A 16,267-nucleotide genomic window follows, 5' to 3' on the forward strand; every position below is an offset into this window, starting at 1 on the left:
CCGATACGAGTTGTGTTTGTAAATATTCATTTTTGTTTAAAATTAGAGATAGATTCTAGTCGGTTAGAAAATCAGTTGTAACAGACTATAAATAGCCATCTCTAGAGATTTGTAAAACAACACATCAATGAATACAAACAATCTACTTTTTTATCGTACTTTACTTTTAAGTCGGCGACTTCACCAATACGTCTTTTCTTTCACGAGTTCATACGGATTGGCGGGGTTGCATCGACACGATCTCCGACCGATTCTGTAAGTTCTGTTTATCGAGTAATATCTAAGCTTTAACTTCGGGTGCATCGTTGTTGTTTCGTTTAGATTTATTCACAAGTTATCGATATTAACTAGAACTATAGGTTTCATCTATTATTTTAGTTTTATCACCAGTTATCCAGCTTGAGATTTGAACTGTCGGCTTTATTACTGTTATTTTCATTTCTCATTATACAGCCGATTAGATCTATTTCAAGTGTTGCTTCGTAGTGTTTCTAGTCTGCTCTGGTAGATTCTTTACAATCGCTGCGTGATTGTCGGCTGTTCTATAGCCGGTCATCTTCATAGCAAATTGGTCGATTCGCTGATACGCTTTTTGAGACAGATCAGAATTTTAGCCGATCGAAATCCTTGGGATTTAATACGTTTCTTTTCTTGTCAATCAACAGTCCGCGCGAACCGCACCAGGGCGATCACCCGAACAGGAGCTAAGCAGATTCTCCCGGATCGTGTGTCCGACGCTGAGGGTCATCGGCCGATTTTTAGCGCCAACAGATTTTCTTTTTATCGATTGGCCCATCTACATTGTCTGTACAGAGATCACTTTTAGGAAAAAAAGAATCCATATTGCCAGTTTCAACGAATAAATTTACAATATTTTTTCATTCCAAATTGTTAAGTCGTTATATGTGACGGAGAAAAAAATTGTTTTTCTCCCGACTACGAAACGAGCTAAAGTAGCCTGATTTAGGGGGTGTTGTGTCAAAAATTGTTTTGCAGTCACGAACTCACCATCACGATTTAATTTCCCCAGGCCTGTTGTGTCAAAAACTAGCTGAGCTGGAAGCACCAGCAGGCCTGTGACAGTGTGTGACCATGTTCTCCACCATGGGCCTCCACTAAGGGACCCTAAGCCCACCCATCAGTTTCACCGTCTCGTCGTCTCCCCCAGCAGCACAGCACGGCCTTTTCGTTCACACTCTGCGCCCTCCGGTGTTCCCACACGCCGCCATCGAACACTGCGCCGGCCCATTTCCCCCAACACGGCAACACCACACCCACACTATCGCCGGCGGCGCTCCATTCCCCCCAGATCTTGTCGCCGGCGGTTCCGTTTCTACTCCGATTCGGAGTCGCTGATCCACACAAAGCCGCAAATTGTCGAGCCTAGTCCGAATAGGTTTCGATGTCGATCCCGACGGCGCTATTTAAGCGCCGCTGCGGCCGCGGCCGTGAGCCAGGCGCATCTGCTCGCTACGCGGTTCGTCGCGCAGGTGGAGGTACCTCTCTCATGGTGAGGAGAGGTAGGCCGGGTCGGTTCCTGCCCCAGCGCCGTCCGTTGGCGGCCTGTAGCTCTCTCATGGCAAGGAGATGTGGCAGGAGTGGGGCGGGTCAAATCCTGCTCCGGCGCCGCCGTGAGGACCGGATAAGCGCCCTCCCCGACGACCTCCTTCTCCTCATCCTGCGCCGTCTCGACACCCGCTCGACGCTTGGCGCCGGCTCGCTCTCCAAGCGCTGGGCGCACCTCCCCCGCGAGCTCGATGCCCTCGATCTGAGGGCCAGCGACATGCTCCCGCCGCGGTACCACCGATGGGTTGACCTCTACAAGGACAACCGCGCCTTTCTGCACTGCTTCCGCGCGATGAATCTGGAGCTGCTGGCTAACATCAGGAGGTACGAGCGCCGTGCCATGCGCGCCTTCATCAGCTCCACGGAGCGCTTCTTGGAAGGGCCTCGCCGGAGGGTCAAGACGCTGAGCCTCGAGTTCTTCATCACCGGCAACGCCGGCCGCATGGACCGGCTCGTCGCGGAGGCCATCGATGCTTGGGGCGTCGAGGACCTTGAGGCCGTGGCTAAGCGACTTTTCGGAAGTCGAGGACCAGGAGTCGACGACTTTCCTATCCATACCTTTCCTAGCCATGGCCTGTGCAAGGGGGGCGTCACGCCTGCGGAGCCTTAAGCTCAGTGGCTGCGTGCCTCCACCCCTGCACGAGTACAACGCGCTCAACAGGCTCGTCCTGCAAGGCCTACCGGCACCGACGCCTGTGGCGGCCTATGAGGACATCTTCACCTTGTGCCCCCAGTTGCAGACGCTGCACCTCATCTCCTGCGGCTGCAGCACCCGCAAGGGCATATCCTTGATTGTGACCGTGGACGCCCCCAGATCACAAATCAGAGAGCTCGTGGTGGAGAATTGCACATTCCGAAAGCTATCGCTGAGGGCTCTTCCCCGTCTCGAGAGCCTTGCGTCGCTTCAAAGTTGGGTGATCTTCGAGTCTAGCTCATTTCCTTGCCTCAGCCAACGGAACCTCGCCGTGTGCCTCGGCTTGGAAGAAATAGACTGGCGTGTGGACTTGGAGCTCGACATGTTTCTCGATTGCACCCCGGGCATAAGGAACCTCATTATCCGCTTCACTGGGCCTTACAGATGGATTGTGCCGTCGAGCCCCCCGTCTGAATTCTTGCCAAACCTGAGGCGGCTGCTTGTCGCGGATGTGCCTTCGTCCTGGGATGTCACATGGCCTCGTCTGCTCCTCGAGATGGCACCTTCCCTCGAGATCCTTCACATACGCATTGTGCATGCCGTTAGCAAGAAGCCCGGTGAAGAGATACCCTGGACGCCCACGGAGCTTCGGCAGCATCACCTGAAGGAGTTTGTGGTGGTTGGTTTCAAGGGGACGGCGAGGCAGATTTGCCTTGTCAAGTTTGTGGTGGGAGTATGCACGGCGTTGTGCCATCTCGCCATGTTCAAGAATGGGCATGTTCGGTACAGGGGGCGTTGGGACTGGGAGATGGTGACGCAGGAACAATCTTGGAGCGACGAGGAGAAGGGCACCACGCTCAAGCAGATCATGGACATGGTTTCTTCAACTTCTCCAGTTCAATTAGTTTTGGGTTAAATAAATGTAATTTTCTATTTTGCAGGCATCCTTTAGTATTCCAAGCCTCTGTTATATTCGATGTAAGGCCCCTGTAATCTGTCACAAGTTGTATGTCTGTCGGTGGTTGTTTTTTTGTACGACTGGTAAAGTGTCGCACGTGTTTTCAATAAAACTCTAAAAACTTATAATGGCCATTCATACATTTAGAAAAGTACTATAATTATTTTAGAAACATAAAAACGTACTCTAATAATTTACGTCGTCATTCACAAATGCATTCTTGAGGAGGATGTGCAGCGAAGAACATGTCAAGATCATTGAAAACCTAACAGAACTTCTATTTGAACAGCAACAGGAACGTCTATGTGTAAACCGATAGGGAGCCTATGCGTATGAGATTTTATAATTATGGCAGAGCTCCTCTGATTTAACACCTAAGCTATGCTCATTTAACAAATTGAGCTGTTGCCCAAGGACCATTTAGATTAGAACTCGACTTTGAAGAAGGTTGAAATTTCTCAACAACAGCCCACTTCTGAAGATCAGATACAACATATCCAAAGCAATTGTTTCCAGGCAATTTTGCCTTCGGTGAATGCTTCGTTGTCGGATATTGCCCTTTCAATCAAATGTGCTGATGCCTGTCATAAACAAAAGATAAACCAGTTTGAGATTTAAAGGTCAATTAAACATGCAAAACCCACCATTCCTGTCAGGAATTGCATATCAGTGATCCATCAGATCAACTTTTCTGGAAGAAGAAAAACAGAGAATTGGTAGGCACACAATCTTAGAACACACTCATTCACACTTGAGCTACTAATCCAATGAAGAAACATAACAAATACGAACGCTCTGATTCTTGCATTCTCCCCCATAGGTAACTTGAGTGTTTGTTCTTCACATCCTATATATGATTAACTTACGTGATCCTCGATCTTCAATGATTGCTGCACGCATGCCAAGTTGCAGCGACCTTTTTTGACGAATCGGTCCTGCAGCATCACCTTGGTCCCGTGAAACCGACTACACTAGGAACAGCAAAGTTCTAAGCAGTTTCTTATGTAGAAACCATGCATGCATCCCGATCCGTCAGCACCTAATCGATATGTTCCGTTTTATATTCGCCGCTTGCAGCTAGCTTTCTTGGACCTTTGGTGATCAATCGAAATATCTACCGAGACGAGGCCGGACAGAAGCTTTTGCAGCAGTAGCCGGCTAGTTGCACGCATGTGATTTCTTTTTGTATGGCATCTCTCTCGTTCGGATATATGAACAGAGCGAGACCAACTTCTACTAGAGTAGATGGATAGCGTTGATCTGTCGAGGTGGCCCGATATATTAGTATTTTTTTTCTTAGACAAGTAGTGCACATCCATGATTGAGATCGAGCTGTCCTTCTACTTTCTTCGAGCAGATGTACAGATCCTACTGAAACATGGGTTGCCATGCATCATCATACATTCATACTCATCATAATGCAGAGATTTCATGCCGTTGTGTGCCGTGCTCAACCTTTTGCATTGCCGGTCACTGTAGGAAATATTGATCGAGATTTGATTGATTATTATCTCCATTCATTAGCTATTCTTATTAATTCCTAGCTACTTTGAACAAGTCAACAGGCATTTTGCTTTCAGTTGATGAAGAAGGCAATCATATACTTGCGGGCATCGGCTTTGTAGCTTTTTGAAAGTTGTTCGGAACTTAGGATCCGACAGCGATGGCTCTGGGCATTAGGTTGGAGTAATGGAACATGCAATGCATGATACATGCAACTACTACAGTCCAGCCATATGCATGGTCATCGATCCTGTCACACGTATAGAGACTTCACTGGAAAACCGGATCAGAGCATTTGGTTTTAAGCGATTGTTAATGTTGCAAGAGATCGAGAAGTGGTTGATTACGTAAACCGAAATCAAGCAACACGCTTTCATTATATATACTACTTGTTTGGATTTTTGCTTACCAGCGCAACAGGCAGTCTGAAGTGACAAGTGAGGTACTGAAAAGCCAAACGGAATTTGTACAGTTTGATCTGATGGGGAGGCTGTCTTGCTCTTCACATCACACACGTGCACCACAAGGAGTTGAGATGTGATGATGGAACACACTTGCGAGCTGAGGGCTTTGATCGGCCACTCGTGCCCATCGCGAGCTCATCTTCTGGCACAAATCAGCACTAGAACGATCACGCATGTCCCGGATAGATGCAGGCGAACGTCTTTTCTAACTCAAGTAGCTAGCACTAGAACGATCACGTATAGTATGTCAAGGCGCACAATGTTTTATCTGCCAATTTCCCAAAAACCAAAAAAAACGCCGCAGAATGCATGCTTAAATGATGGAGACAGTGTGACTTTTTTTCATCATTGTCCTAAAAATCCTAGAGTCCCTTATATTCTTAAAGTAAAAGACTTCAGCACATCCAAACATAAGAGTTCATCCACATCCACGTATAGTCATATAGAGATCATCAATTAATATTGTTCACACATAGATCGAGGCCATCCAAAATAAAACAATATAACTTCTTCAAGAACTTCTGTTTTGTCATTTGTGTTTCACAAGTCAGTCCAAATGTTATCATAAAAATTAAATACATGCCTGTGAGAAATATACATAGAAGATTAGTTACATTTTAGATGAGATAAGGCAAGTTCCCTTTTTACTTACATCCTCTTTGTTCGTGCTAAAATACATAGAAAAATAGTTACACCCATTTGGAGTTAAATACAAGGAAAATTAGTTACATACATATACAAAATATAATTTTTGTTTCAACTAATTAATTAAATTAGCTACAGTAACAAATTAATTTTAAAAACTATTTATCTAAAAATTTGATGAGAAGACAAGTTTCAATTCTAGAACCAAATTCTATGTGTCAAATTCATTATTATTTGCGAAATTAGACCTAACAAGATCTATACATACGCTCACCTTCTATCAGATATGTGTAGCTAGCATACATCTCTAGAAAAGAGAGAAGCGCAAAGTTTCCACTTGAACATCGAGTGGAAGTGAACAACAGTGTGTTTCTTCTCATTTTTTTTTTTTGTAGTTGGTGGCAAATCGGAGTCGATTGATTGGGACGCTAGAATAGAATAGCGCTAGCATACGACAGGTAACGAAAGGATATGCACGAATTCTTACCTTTAAGTTGTGTATAGAAGGTATAATACAAAAGAAGAGGTATAATACAAAAGAAGAAAATCAAAAAATAACAGAAGAGTATTTCTTCCTCTCTTCTTTTTTCGGTTGTTGGTGGCGAATAATCGGGCCGATTGATTGTGACGCTAGAATAGAATAGCGAATAGCATAACCAGTTTGGTACGACGATGCACCCAAATTCTTACTTTCAAGTTGTTTGAGGTAGAATTGCCGATTAGTTGTAGTCCCCTGTGTTTTGATCACAGAGCCATGCCCATGACAAGCCTGTGATGCTACTACGATACCATGCTATGACACTCGAGTGGTGTTGGGTCACGGTGACCAGAGCGCTCGGGCTAATTACCTAGAACACAATAAATATGCAGGTGCTCATGTACACGTGCACCCAACTCGCTATGTATGTGCAGCTGAGTCACACATTTATGTATGTAATGTAACAGGCGTGCAATTTCTAGAACATTTTAACCACTAGCTATGTTTTCTCATAATTATGGAACGGAACATTTTGGTAATTTGGTTGGTCCTTGGATAGTCGTCCAACTGTTGTTTTCAATCAGCCAAGAATAGGTATAGCATATTTCTTTGCCGCTCTAGGTATGGGGCTACAGATTAGGCTGGACGTAATACGGAAGGGTCGGAGGAATTAAAAAGAAAGAAAGGAGTACATTTTTTACCGTTGAACTATCACGTGAGTTTGGTTTTAGCCATCCAGAATCTTTGACCGTCGAACTACTCAAACCGTTTACATTTGGCCATGTGAACACGTATAGAGACTTCACTGAAAACCGGATGAGATCATTTGGTTTTAAGCGATAGTTAAAGTTGCAACAGATCGAGAAGTGGTTGATGTAGTGAACGTGGTCCCATTAGATCATAGTTTATGATTTTGGTGATTGAATGACAACATAATTATTGGGACTAATGGTTTGTCAAGCATGTGCCTGGTAGTTTTTTTTAGTCCCAAGTATGCAAATCAAACCATGGCAAGGTAAGTCACGGTATCTTTTCAAATCATGGTATTCAAGCATCCAAGCTATGGTATTTAAGTGACCAAGTTATTGTATCCAGGATTATTTTATGGTATTCAAGCATCCAAATGATAGAGAAAATCCAGAGATGGTATCTTCGGTGTGCAAGTGGTGGTATTCAACACAGAAAAATCAGTACCATCGGATGTTCCGATGATCCACGGAGCAAGCATCGGAGTAAGCATCAGAGCACTTGCTACAACGGGGAAATCAACTTGAGTTCCAGGAAGCACCGAATGATCCGACGGTGGGAATTTTAGTAGCGTCGGAGCAATTCTCAGATAAGGCAGAAATTGACCTATAGCACTGGATGTTCCGATGCCCTATGGAGGTGACCGTCGGACGAAGCATATTTACTTTGCAAAGTTCCAGAGAGGTTTTGGGCAGGAACCCTTCAACTCAGGATGTTCTGACGGTACCATCGGATGACGTGTCGTATGAATTCTTGAAAAAGTTGCGCGTGGAGTAGCCAACGGCTAGTTGCACCGGATGTTCCGATGCATGCCAAAATAAACCATCTGAATATTCAATGGTATACTTTAACTAGCTGTTGGAGCAACGGCTCTTTGATGCCTTAGGCTATTTACGCCCCCTCCACTCGTCCATTTGAAGTTACGGGAGTGTGCAAAAATCTATTAGAGATCAAGACTCATCAAGAACACATTCAAGCCACCAAAAGTTCTTGAGTGATTATTCTAAGGCTTAGCACAAGCTTAGGAGAGTGATTAGTGCTAGGATAGATCTAGAGAAAGGGAGAGTGCAAGGTGTGCCTACCTTGTGATTGGTTCTAGGAGTAACCACAGTTGTACAAGGTGTGCCGGTGTCTTGGAGCCTTGATGGCTCGCCGGCAAGTCTTCGACCCTCCAGCTTAGTATGGAGCGACGTCGATGACCGTGTGCGGGGGATGTGAAGACCCCTCCTTAGTGGAGAAGCTCCTTAGTGGAGACGGCATCAAGGTGACTGGGAAACTTGGCGTGAGTCTTAGTGGCCGAGCCTTTGTGGCAAGTCAAGGGGTGTCCCGAAAGAGACTTGGTGACCGGGAAGCAATACTCTTGTATGAGTACTTCAACAACGTGGATTAGTGATGGCTTAGTGCCTACTGGTACCACGGGATAAATCATTGTGTCAAGAGTTTGCTTCCCCTCTTTCCCTCTTTTACATTTTTGCATTTCATACTTGCAACTCGTGTGCCTTTACTTTCTTAGTATAGTATCTTGCTAGAATTAGCTCTAAATTGCAAAACTTATTTTGGGATGAGGGTTTCACACTAGATCAACCTTAGTTGCACATCTTGATAGCATGATTTAGTTTAAGTTTGATGTAAAAGTAGTAGAAGCCATATATTAAGGTTTTAAGTTGCGTAATTTACCCCTCCCCTTTGGACTACGAGCACCGAGTACTCTAAGTTGATTACGTAAACCGAAATCAAGCAACACGCTTTTATTATATTACTAGCTTGTTTGGCTTTTTGCTTACCAGTGCAACAGGCAGTCTAATTAAACTGTGCTAACCGTGTGTACGTAGCTGCCCATAAATGTGAAAAGTGAGGTACTGAGAAGCCAGAAATTGTACAGTTTGATCTGAAGTGGCTTGATCTGATGGGGAGGCTGTTTGGCTCTTCACATCACGCACGTGCACCACAAGGAGTTGAGATGTGATGATGGAACACACTTGCGAGGGCTCTGATCGGCCACTCGTGCCTATCGCGAGCTCATCTTCTGACATAATAAAGCAGCACTAGAACGATGACGAATGTCCCGGATAGATGCAGGTGGACGTCTTTTCTAACTGAAGTACGTAGCTAGCTAAGGCGCACAATATTCTGTCTGCCATTTTCCCAAAACCAAAAAAAACCCCGCAGAATGTCATTTGTGTTTCACAAGCGGTCTGTCCAAATGTTATCATAAAAATTAAATATATATCCGTGTGTGAGAAATACTGTTGATAAAAGAGATGATGTGTTAGGCGCATCCAGGATCAATGTTAAGGATAAGGTTCCAAAAGCTGATGAAAGAAGAGGCAGCTAGGATAAGTTAGGCGCATCCACCAGGTCAATAACGGAAGGATCAGAGTTCCGGAGCTGATAGAAGCCAAAAGAGCACGATGCGAACACGGTGTCTCCACCGAATAAGGGAAAGCGTAGAGAAAATTATCTTAGGTAGTTTTTAGGCAATAATTGTAATAGCTCGTGTCGTAATCAACTAGGACTTTAGCTTGCTCCAGGGTATAAATGTAAACCCGTGAGCCTTGTAACAGACATCTCTGAATTAATCAATACAACCTTTCGGCGCCACGCCGCCAAACCCTTAGGAGTAGGAGTAATGTAGCTTTTTGATGAGTTCCTTCTAGCAGGCAGGGCTGCATCGGCTTTGATCTCAGGCGAGTAAGTACCGTCACCCTGTCATTACGACCTCTATCAGAACTTTCTAAGTTAAGTCTTATATTCTGATATTGTCGTGTGGCCTAATGACATATATCAGAACTTTCTAAGTTAAGTCTTATATTCTGATATTGTCGTGTGGCTAGTTATCGAGTTATCTTAGATTGCAAGTAGAACTTTTTAGGTTTTGTCCAATATTCTGCTTGTTTTCGACGTTGCTCAAGTTATTGAACAACTTAGATCTGGTCAGGTTGTCTTCATCGGCTCTCTTGCCTTGTTTAAACGTTCACAGTTATCAGATCGTATCGGCTGGTAGACTCTGCATGCTTTTATTGCTTTACATATGTTAGGTCCGATAGATCTTTACCCTGCCCCTCGTATTGCTAACCGTCGGACCCTTGACGTCAACGCGCTACTATTGAGAGCCAATGCTTCGGACGGGTCTTATCCGTTTCTCTCAGGAGCGTGATGACATCATCGAGCCGATAGGAGCGCGTACGAGGCCTTGCTGCTGCGAGTCTGTCTGTTAAGATTAACGGGTCAAAGTTAATGCCCTCTCACCGTGTTAGCTTGTCTAAGTTCAATTACACGGTCATGATACTGATTACACTTTATTACCTTAATCTTCTTGTAAGCGGTAGGCAAGAGGCCTTTGGTGATTGTGCTTTAGTCTTTTATGCTATCAGATCGAGGTTAATGCCCTCTCATTCGTATTACCTTGTCTAAGTTCAATACACTTATCAAGACATTAATTAAGATATGTTAATATATCTAGCTTGCGTACGGTTAGCATCGGCTTGTTCTTGTTGCTTTGTTCTAATCTTTTAAGTTAATTAGATTGATGCTAATGTCCTCTCATTCATGTTACCTTGTCTGAGTTCAATACATTTATCAAGACATTAGCTAGATCTGTTAGCTTATCTGATAAGCGTATGGTTAACAATGACTCCCTTTTATGGCTGTTGTGACTAATGCTTTATCTTAGCTACCACATGATTGTATTGAACATATCTTAATGGTGTTCACATACCTATGAGCTTGAAGGCTTCGCTGCCTATCGGCTCATGAATTTTACATTTCCTTGTCAATTTTCAGGTCAAATTGACTAGCACGCCTTGCACCACTCGCGAGCCGATTTGGAGTCTACACTGGAGTTAAACAGATCTGTCAGATCCTCCGTGTTGTTCAACGCAGAAGCCTGAGGTCTAAATTTTGCATTAGAAAATAGTTACATCCATTTGGAGTTAAACATGGAAACTAGTTACATACATACACATATTAGAATTTTGGTTTCAACTAATTAATTAAATTAGCTGCAGCAACAAATTTTTTTTAAAAAAACAATGTATCTAAAAAATTGATAAGAAGACAAGTTTCAATTCTAGATCCAAATTCTATGTGTCAAATTTATCATTATTCACGAAACCAGAACTACCAAGATTTATACTAATACGCTCACCTTCTCACCTTCTATCAGATATGTATATCTAGCATGCATCTCTAGAAAAAGAGAGAAAGTACGAATTTTCCACTTGGATATCGAGTGGAAGTGAACAGCAGAGTATTTCTTCTTCTTCCCCCTCTCTGTTTTTTTGGTTGTTGGTGGCAAATCAGAGTCGATTGATTAGGATGCTAGCTAGAATGATAGAATAGCGCTAGCATATGACAGGTAATGAAAGGATACGCACGAATTCTTAATTTTAACTTGTAGAAGGTACACTACAAAAGAAGAAAATCGAAAATAAGAGAAGAGTATTTCTTCTTCTCTTCTTTTTTTTGTTGTTGGTGGCGAATCGTAGTCGATTGATTGGGACGCTAGAATAGAATAGCGAATAGCATAACCAGTCACTTCTTTTGTATGATGCACCCAAATTCTTATTTTTAAGTTGTTTGAGGTAGAATACAAAAGAAGAAATCAAAGGCAAAATACACGATGCCGGTTAGTTGTAGAGTCCCTGTTCTGATCATAGAGCCATGCCCAAGCCAAGCGTGCGCGATGCTACTACCATGCTATGGCATTCGAAGTGGTGTTGGGTCACGGTGACCAGACCGGTCGAGCTAACCTAGCTCAATCGCCGAGCCATCGAGTGGAAACTAGAATGCAAGGCGAGAAGTGACGGGGACATCCTTGACCATCACTGCCAAGGGGGAGAGTGGAAGACTCTCCATCGGGTGCCACTTTACTGTTGGGTTGCAATAGTGGTAGGGGATGTCACAACATACATGCGCGGTTGAGTGCATTGTACCCACTTGGTAGATGGAGTCTAAGATGATGTTTGGTTGAGAAATGGTAACGCAAACGCAAATGTAATCACAAAGCACTGGTATCGTAAATGAAGTAATAGAATACTGACATTGTTTGGTTCGGCCGGGTAATGGAAACGAAATTCTAGAAGCTAGAACTGGCGCAAGAGAAAATCTAGGATGGAGGGAGACAAGCAGGGAAGCGATACCGGGAAGGCAGGGGTGGAATGGGAAGGTAACCATCCGGTATCCGATTATATGTAAATGTATTGCAGGGCGGGTCGAACCAAACAAGTGTAATGCTAATGCTTAAGTAATCCAATTACATTACAATTTTTTGAACCAAACACACTCTAAATATCTATTGGAGTGGAAAAGTATCGGAAATGATTTTGAATGCCTTTGCTTCTTTTAAAAATACAATAAATATGCAGGTAATCATGTACACATGAATACTCATCCGTATCCTTATGTACGCACGCACGCGCACCCGACTCGTTGCGGATAGGCAGAGCACGTATTTATGTATGTAATGTAACAGGCGTGGAATTTCTAGAACATTTTAACCCACTAGGCTACGGTGTTTTCTCATAATTATGTATGGAACGGGGCATTTTGGTTGGTCCTTGGAATATAGTCCAACAGCTCTTTCCAATCAGCCAAGAATATAATAGGAATAGCATATTTCTTTGCTGCTCTAGGTATACGGGTGGGTCGGAGGAATGAAAAAAAAAAGACACGAATCCTTCGCGGGTACCTCTCAGTCAGCAGCCCAACACCGCAACAGTGCAGGACCCGATCGTGCGTGCAGGATGCTTAATCATGGCGTGCAAGCTCAAAACGCATCGCAAAATTATAGGCACCACTCCACAGCTGGGATTCGACGTGGGCTCTTCCTAGGAGGTGTTTGGATACAAGGACTTTAGGAGGGTTACATTGGATGTTCGGATGCTAATTAGGAAGATTAAATATGAGCTAATTATAAAACTAACTGCAGATACCCTATACTAATTCGCGAGATGAATCTATTAAACCTAATTAATTCATCATTAGCAAATGGTTATTGTAGCACCACATTGTCAATCATGAACTAATTAGGCTTAATAGATTCGTCTCGCAAATTAGATTCCATCTGTACAATTAATTTTATAATTAGATTATATTTAATACTTCTAATTAGTATCTAAACATCACATCCGATATGACACGGAGGTTCTGGGCTGCCCACCGCCCTTTTTGACTGGCCACCGGCCGGAGCAGGAGGGAGAGACGGCAGGTCCCGCGCGCCCATGGTCGGCCGTCGGGGTGGTTAGGTGGGCCCGCGGGGTAGATGAGGGGAATATATATAGTGGATAACCATGCATGCATAGTATACGCGCGCGCGGCGGCATATGTACTGTACTGTAGTGTAGTAGCGTGCGCATCGATCTCGTTACTGTTGGTACGTGTACTACAGCATGCAGCTCTAGTACTGTGCTGATCGAATATATACCACATACCAGTACCACAAGCGGTCCCTTGTTATCATTCATCAGCTCTACTCTTGCAGTATACTACATGCCATGCTATCCGGTCCAGAGAATAATGCATCCCCACTCCCCGCTCCTGCTTAGTTTTTTTTTTTTACACAAAGAATGCATCCCCAACATGCCGGCAATCATGCTTGCATCAGGACGAGAGTAGTGTAGCAACATGATTAACGAAGGCGAGAGCTATATCATACTCTAGCCAATGATTGAGTGCCATGACAGCATCAAATTAAGCTCCAGTGAGAACTCCGGCAGGTTAGAGTTAGGGTTCACCGGTTCGGGCTTGGAGTTGGGTTCAAGGTGGGGGTTGGGAGTTACCTCTGACCTCCGGGCCTAGAGGGATCCAGGGGTTGGGAAAGATGGCGGGAGAGCGGGGACGGCGAGGGCGTCGTCGGAGCCGGGCGGTGGGACACCTGGTGGGCGATGGTGGTGGCGGGGGCGCAGGATATCAACGATTTAGTGTTGGCCGTGGTCGTGGGCGGCGGCGGAGGCGGCGATTCGCCGCCGGAGCCGAGCGGGAAGCTGACGGCGGTGGGGAGCTCAACCGGGATTGATGAAGATGACGTCGGGAAAGAAGCCACGTGAACGGAGGAAGGTGGTGGAGGGCGCCAGGGCAGTGCCTGGTAGGGGAGAATGGCGTGTCGAGGACGTTAGGGTCACGGGGATGCCGAGCGATGGATGGATAAGGTAAACGGCGTAGGGGAAAAGATAAGAAGGTGGGGTAGTCGATCTCAGACGTTGGTTTTCGATCCGACGGATCAGAAAATCGAGTGTGTGTTACACCTGGCTACAGCATAGACAGCCCCTTAATGAAACGGGGGAAAAGTACTGTAAGTCAAGCTTCAAGTCAAACCACGCGCATACAAGGTTAGGTTAGTACGTACGTTCTCGGTTCCTCCTAGAGGTCAACCGGTCAACACTGCATGCGCTGGTCCATCGATCAGGATATTCAAGAGTGCGTGATACTGTGATGGCCAACTATATGCACATCACTGCAACAGGCAGGCACATGTGAAGAGCGACAAGCAAGGCGGCGACTAGTCATCAACCGCCAGAGCACTACTGACGGCCGGAACTAAAGCAACAACGGTGTCACGGGATTAGGGGAAAAGGACACGCATGCATGGATGCTAACCCAGCCAGAATGAAGAAACGTGCGTGCACCTCAACGTACTAATTAACGAGACCGATCGACGCGCGAAACAAACGCACGTGTGCGATCGAATCATCATCGACGACAGTACCACACTAGCGATCAGGCCGGCTCGACCTCAGTGCTAACTTTGCTCTCCAATCCACTCGTGCAGTGCAGCTGTCGCGAGACGCTGCAAGCTAAAGTTGATAGCACCGTATAATTAACTAATAACGTCACATCCTAGGATCGTGCTAAACACGATCTCTATTAATTGACAATGTTCGGCATGCAATTTACTTGGGTAAATAATCTGCAAAACCAGACCTTTGAAAAATTAGATAGAGTGTTGGCGTGTACAGATTGGGAGTCCAATTTTCCACATACCACTGTTAAACTTTAACTCGTGAGATTTCAGATCATACACTGTTATTTTTAAATACGGGAGATTCAAACACATTTTGCACTTTTTATACAGGGATGAGCCTAATGAGTGTGAAGGACCGGTTCTTTTGCATGGGCAGTTTTAAATTGCAAGAGGGAACACAAATAAGGTTCTGGGAGGACATATGGCTGGGTAACCGGACATTAAGATCCCAATATCCATCCCTGTATTTAGTTCAACGCCTCTAAAAATCTCTTTTTGAAGAGCTATAGTTGGAGATAAACTAAGAGACTGGCATAACTTGGTAGCAAGACTTTTGAATATTAACTTACATGAAGGTAGAGATACTTTTGTTTGGTCCCTTCAAGTTAACGGATCCTTTTCAGTGAGGTCCATGTATAAGCATATGATTAATAGTGGGACAAGAGTCACCGAGGAAATTTAGCGTACAGAGTTACCTATGAAGATTAAAATCTTTATGTGGTAATTAAAAAGGGGTAGTCCTTACAAAAGACAATCTAGCTAAGAGAAATTGGAATAGTAACAAGATCCGTAGCTTTTGTTGCGCGGAAGAGACTATCCATCATCTCTTTTTTGAGTGTTCATACGCTAGATTTCTGTGGTGTGTGGTACATATTGTTTTTGGAATTACACCACCATTGAACTTTGAGGATTTGTTCCATCAATGGTTACAACAGGCAGGGCAAAAACCAAACCACACTTATTGACAGGGGCAGCGGCTTTGTGTTGGGCAATTTGGCTCACAATAAATGATGTTGTTTTTGATAAATGCCAATCAAAAACTTCTATGCAGGTTCTTTTCAGGGGAACGTATTGGCTTCGGCAGTGGGCATTGTTGTAGCGCAGTGATGAGATAAAGGAGATGATGATCCAGGCATGCTAATCACTAGAGACATCGGCTCTTCACTTTTTTGCTTCCCATGGATGGACATTTAGTTTACGAATTGGCTTTTGATATTTTGGATGCTCTATTCAAACCTTATGCGGTGGTGCGTGTAGTGTTGGTCTACTACGTGTAACAATGTGGGGACTGATTCCCTTTTGTTAATAATAAAAAAAACACGACCTCTGTATATAGAAAGACGAACAATAGCTACGCTTTTACATGTCCATCCTAAACCGCAGCCTTTTGGTCTGAAAATAAAAGGAAAAAACACTGCTTTCCGCACCAGTAACGTGATGATCCTCCATCGCCCATTTTATTCGGAACCCAAAAGGATGGTCAGAATTGATAGCCACGTGATTAACGACTTCCGCCATGCTACAACTTATT

At 44.4% G+C, this 16,267-nt stretch overlaps 1 pseudogene; it reads left to right on the top strand.

The window, feature by feature from the left end:
• The first annotated feature begins 1,021 nt into the window (after positions 1–1,021).
• On the top strand, positions 1,022–3,292 carry LOC117862906 (uncharacterized; annotated as a pseudogene).
• The last annotated feature ends 12,975 nt before the right edge of the window (positions 3,293–16,267 follow it).

Source organism: Setaria viridis, chromosome 7 (assembly GCF_005286985.2).
Source record: "Setaria viridis chromosome 7, Setaria_viridis_v4.0, whole genome shotgun sequence".
NCBI classification, from domain to species: domain Eukaryota; kingdom Viridiplantae; phylum Streptophyta; class Magnoliopsida; order Poales; family Poaceae; genus Setaria; species Setaria viridis.